The sequence below is a fragment of the Pinus tabuliformis genome, chromosome 2_1, assembly GCF_031772625.1.
Source record: "Pinus tabuliformis cultivar Carrire ecotype Pingquan chromosome 2_1, CPIR1, whole genome shotgun sequence".
NCBI lineage: Eukaryota > Viridiplantae > Streptophyta > Pinopsida > Pinales > Pinaceae > Pinus > Pinus tabuliformis.
Genome location: NC_142299.1, coordinates 922,355,686 through 922,361,414, shown reverse-complemented (window position 1 = coordinate 922,361,414; position 5,729 = coordinate 922,355,686).

The following is a 5,729-nucleotide window of genomic DNA, read 5'->3' as shown; positions in this document are numbered from 1 at the left end:
GTATGGTATCAATGGCTTTGCTCTCATAAACAAATTATCACTTGGGCAATTTTTACGGAAGAATTAATAGCACATTATGAGGATACAAAAAGCAACACTTTTTTTAGCCAATTGATAAGTCTCAAACAAAAGGGTTCAATAATGGAGCACATTGAGGAGTTCCAAAAATTGAACATAAGGGTAAAAAATATTCCAGAGGAGCATAGGATTGATGTGTTCATAGGGACTTTAAAGGATAATATCCAACATGATGTTCGCCTTTGGGAACCTGATTCATTAGAGAAGGCATTCAGGTTAGCAAGAAAAATGGAAAGCAAAATTATGGCAACCAGGAAGCATACCACTCACAACTATAAAGATGGAAGTGTTGTTGCCCCTAGCCTTCGATAACCTATAAGGTTGACACCACAACAATTGGAAGAAAAAATAGCAAAAGGGCTTTGTTACAATTGTGATAGAAAATACACTAAAGGTCATAAGTGTGCTGAGAAGAAATTATTCTACATAGATTGTGAAGAGGAAGAAGAAAGGAGCAAGAAAGGTTAGAAGAAGAGGATATACTCCAGGAACAAAGCCTAGATAAAGAAGAAATGAATCCGACCATATATTGTAATGCATTGGTGGGAATTACCACTCCTCAAACCATCAAGATAGAAGGACAAATCAAGAAGAAAAAGGTAATAGTGTTGATTGATTCAAGAAGTACCCACAATTTTATTCATTGTAAGGTAGCAAAAGAATTGAATTGCTTCTTATATCCAACACTAGAGTGTCAAGTGATGGTTGCAAATGGAGGAACAATAAATTGCTCGGGAAAATGCCATAATATCAAGCTATCCATGGGAGAATATGTATTGACTAGCCCAATGCTTTGCATTCCAATGGGAGGTGTTGATGTTGTACTAGGAGTCCAATGGCTACAATCCTTGGGTACAATAGCTTTTAATTTTCAAGAACTTTTCATGAAATTTTCTGTGGAAGGAAAGGAAGTTGAATTAAGGGGTATTATAGGGAAACCGAGAAAGATAATCAGCTCTAACGGTATGACAAAGCTTCTAAAAAAGGAACAAAGAGGTGTAATTGCACAATTATGTTCGCTAGATGTTTCCACATTGGAATCATCTATTTCTCCATATCTCCAAAAATTCTTGGACAATCATTCCAAGGTATTTGAGACTCCCAAAGGTCTCCCACCTATTCGTGATCATGATCATGCTATTCATCTGATTCCAGGAATTGTTCCTCCAAACATCAAGCCGTATAGATATCCCTATGCCCAAAAGAGTGAAATTGAACGTATGGTTGCAGAAATGCTAGAGGCTGGTATAATTCAACCAAGTCAAAGTTCTTTCTCTGCTCCAGTAGTATTGGTCCACAAGAAGGATGGATCATGGCGCATGTGTCCAGATTATAGGGAGCTCAACAAGCTCACTATTAAAGATAAGTTTCCCATTCCTGTCATTGATGAATTACTGGATGAATTGCATGGATCAATTTACTTCACCAAGTTGGATCTTCATTCAAGATATCATCAAATCAGAATGAAGACTGAAGACATTCTGAAAACAGCATTTAGAACTCATGACGGTCATTATGAATTTTTGGTCATGCCTTTTGGCCTTACCAATGCACCTTCAACATTTCAAGGTTTGATGAATTCCATTTTCAAACCATTCCTTAGAAAATTTGTGTTAGTATTTTTTGATGATATACTAATCAACAGCAAGTCTTGGAAGGATCATGTTGAACATGTTGACAAGGTGTTACAACTATTGGAGGAGAAACAATTATATGCAAAAAGATCCAAATGTTTCTTTGGAGTACAAGAGGTGGAATATCTGGGTCATATTGTGTCTCATGAAGGAGTTAAGGTAGACCTTAGCAAAATTAAAGCCATTAAGGAATGGAAAATCCCCACATCCATAAAGCTTCTGCAAGGATTTCTAAGGTTGACATTGTATTATCGCAATTTTGTTAAGAATTATGGGAGAATGGCAGCACCTCTAACAACATTATTGAAGAAAGATGCATTTTCATGGACTCTAGTAGCAACAAAGGCCTTCGAACATCTTAAAGAGGCAATGTGCCAAGCACTAGTCTTAGCTACACCGGACTTCACAAAAACCTTTATTGTGGAATGTGATGCTTCAGGAAATGGAATTGGTGCTGTTTTAATGCAAGATGAAAGACCCATTGCTTTTGAAAGTCGTCCAATCAAGGGAAAGTTTTTACACAAAGCTATTTATGAGAAGGAAATGTTGGCAATACTCCATGCACTTAATAAATGGTGACCCTACCTAATGGGAAGACACTTCAAGGTAAAAACGGATCATGATAGCCTTAAATACTTTTTAGAGTAAAGATTATCCTCTGAAGAGCAACAAAAGTGGGTCACAAAGATGTTGGGTTACGACTTTGAAATCATCTACAAAAAAGGGAAGCAAAATGTGGTGGCAGATGCACTCTTAAGAAAGGATGAGGATGTGGAAGCATTGTTGTGCACCATTTCTATTATCCAATCAGATTGGATAAACGAAGCAAGGGAGGAATGGAAGAATGACGAAGAAGTGTGGGCACTTATTTGAAAGTTACAACAAGATTCCAGTACGTCTGATACATTTAGCTGGCAAAATGATTCATTATGGTACAAAGATCGATTATACCTCTGTAAGAATTCCTAGCTAAAACAAAAGATTCTTATGGAATTGCACACTTCTCCCTTAGGAGGGCACTCGGGATTTTTAAAAACTTACCACAGGGTTAAGAAGGAATTTTTTTGGGATGGCCTTAAATCAGATATTCAAAAGTTTGTGGCAGAATGTTTGGTTTGCCAACAAAATAGAGCTGAAACAATTAAGACACCGGGTCTATTACAACCTTTATCCATTCCAAGCGAAGATTGGGAGGAGGTTTCAACAAATTTTATCACATGTTTACCCAAGTCTGAGGGAAAGAGTTTCATCATGGTGGTTGACAGACTTACCAATTATGCACACTTTTGTGCATTATCACATCCATTTAACGCCAGTAAAGTTTTTTCTGCATTTATGGAAACAATTCAAAAGCTACATGGAAACCCAAAGATTATTGTAAGTCACAGAGATCCCATTTTCACTGGAAATTTTTGGACAAAATTGTTTTCTTGTCTTGGTTCTCAGTTAGCTCATAGCTCATCTTATCATCCTCAATCTGATGGGCAAACTGAGATAGTAAACAAATGTTTGGAAGGATATCTTCGTTGCTTTGTATATGATAAACAGACACAATGGGTCAAATGGTTGCCTTTGGCTGAATGGTGGTATAACACTTCCTTCCATACAACAACGAAAATGACCCCATTTATGGCACTTTATGGATATTAGCCACCATCCATCACATCATATTTAAGAGAAAATTCTAAGGTTCAAGTAGTGGAACATCACATTGAACATCAACAACAAGCCCTCCAACTCTTAAAGGATAACCTCGTATTGGCACAGAATAGAATGAAACAATAGGCAGATCAACATCATAGCGAAAGAAGTTTTGATGTAGGTGATTGGGTATTCCTACAGCTACAACCATATAAGCAAATGTCCCTTAGGCAAGCTAAGAAGGATAATAAATTATCACCAAAGTATGATGGTCCATACAAGGTGTTGCAAAAGATTGGTACTATGGCATACAAATTGGAGCTTCCTGCAGCTTCTCGATTACACCCAGTTTTCCATGTTTCATGTTTAAAGAAGGTTATAGGCGACAAGATCCCAGTTCAAACAATATTGCCAAAACTTGATGAGGAAGGAAAAATTATATTGGAACCAGAAGCAGTCACAGAAACAAGAACTCGACAGCTACGAAATCGATCAATTTCGGAGTATCTTATCAAGTGGAAGAACTTATCCGCTGAAGATTCCACATGGGAGAATGAGAATTTTATACAGAAGCATCCAGGACTACTCAAGTGTTGAGGACAACACTTTTTTGAAGGAGAGGGGCCTGTTGGGTCCCTATAATACTAGTGATTACCCCATTACTATTGTAGTTGTATCCCTTATTAATATTGTTGTGCCCCTGTTGTCCCCATATTGTTATTATTGTGCCCCATAGAATCCCTCTATTGTTATTTTTGTGGCTTTATATTATTATTGTTAGGTCGGCTGGGTTATATTATGACTCTTTAGACTCCTATATATAGAAAGGAGGTTTTGTCATTTGAATCATCCAAGAATTGTTCATTTATGTAATGTAAAGGAGGTTGCCCCCTCGAAGAGGCTGAATTCTAAGGCGTTGATCTATCTTTTCTATCTTTTCTTGAGCTGGTTTCATAACATTTTTACATAGGTGATAAGGTTCTAAAATGGGATTCTAGAATAGAAGAGGAGGGTAAACATGACAAATTTGATTTTCTATGGCAAGGCCCTTACATCATTTATGGTTATAGAGATAACAATGCATTTTTCTTGAGACAATTAGATGGCACATATCTACCAGGAGAACCAGTCAATGGTAGAATGCTGAAGCACTATTTATCCACATATTAACAATAGTCCATTTTACTTTACTCATTATATATAACATTACAGAGTTTAGATTGGATTGGATGATACTTTTTTTGAAGTTGAAGCTCGGAGAGAAGGCCCTGAGCTTTAAAAGATATACCATCATATGTATGAATAAAGCAGAATGACAGAGGAGCAAGTTACAAGGTAATTATAGTCAAAGATTCAAAGGCTATTGATCTTAAAGCTCTTGAAATTTCACTAGGAAATTCCATCCCCATGTGGAGCCATTGTTAGGGTCCTATAATAATAGGATTCATAATTTTGAATTGGCTATAATTAGTTTTGTAATATTGTACATACTTTTGCTTTCTGCAAAATTTTTCCATATTAAAATTTTAAAAATGTAAAAAGGGTATGTCCTAAAAGAATAATCAAAGGACAAAAAGAAAGGAAAAAAGATCAAAAAAATTAAAAAATATGAATCCCAAAAGAGAATAAAAATAGATCATGAAAGTGTGCAAATTATTGCTTTACCTTGTAAAATAAGATTGTGTGCAGCTTGTCAAAAATGCCACAATCCATGATGGTCAAATAGCTTAATCTTGACTCATTCGTGCTTTAAATTTCATGTTGATAGATAGAGAATAAATATCTAGCCAAACTGTTTAACCTTGGTAGATTAGTAGTTAGGTAGAGAATAAGAATGAGCTCATCAGTTTAATTTGAGCCATTAGAAGTTATAAGGTTAGAATTAGATAGTTTTCTTATCAAAATAAAAAGGAATAAAGGGTCTGCAAGCTCAAATGCACCCATTAAAATGAAGAGAAAATGTTAGGGTAAATAAAGGGTAGGTAAAAGAAGTTTTCCAAAGTGCACAAAATTGCTAAGTCAAAAGCACATTTATCATGCTTAATCCTATGTTTCATGTGCATGAGGATTTGAGAAAAAGAAAGGATATTCACCAAGCTTGTTTACTAATTTCCCCTCATTTCACTACACCCCCACATACTTATTTGCTAATTTCCCCCATTATCCCTTCATTTCTTATAAATACCCTTTTCCCCTCATTTTTACCTTTACCCCTTGGTTTCACACATTCCCCTAGAAATTGCCCTTCAAAAATCATCCCCTTCCCCAAAAACCACTTTCCCTAGTGTGAAACCCATTCCCCATTACAAATATCACCTTCCCCATTATTAATTTCCTTTTCCCCTAAAACCCCACAAAACACTTTATCCTAAGATT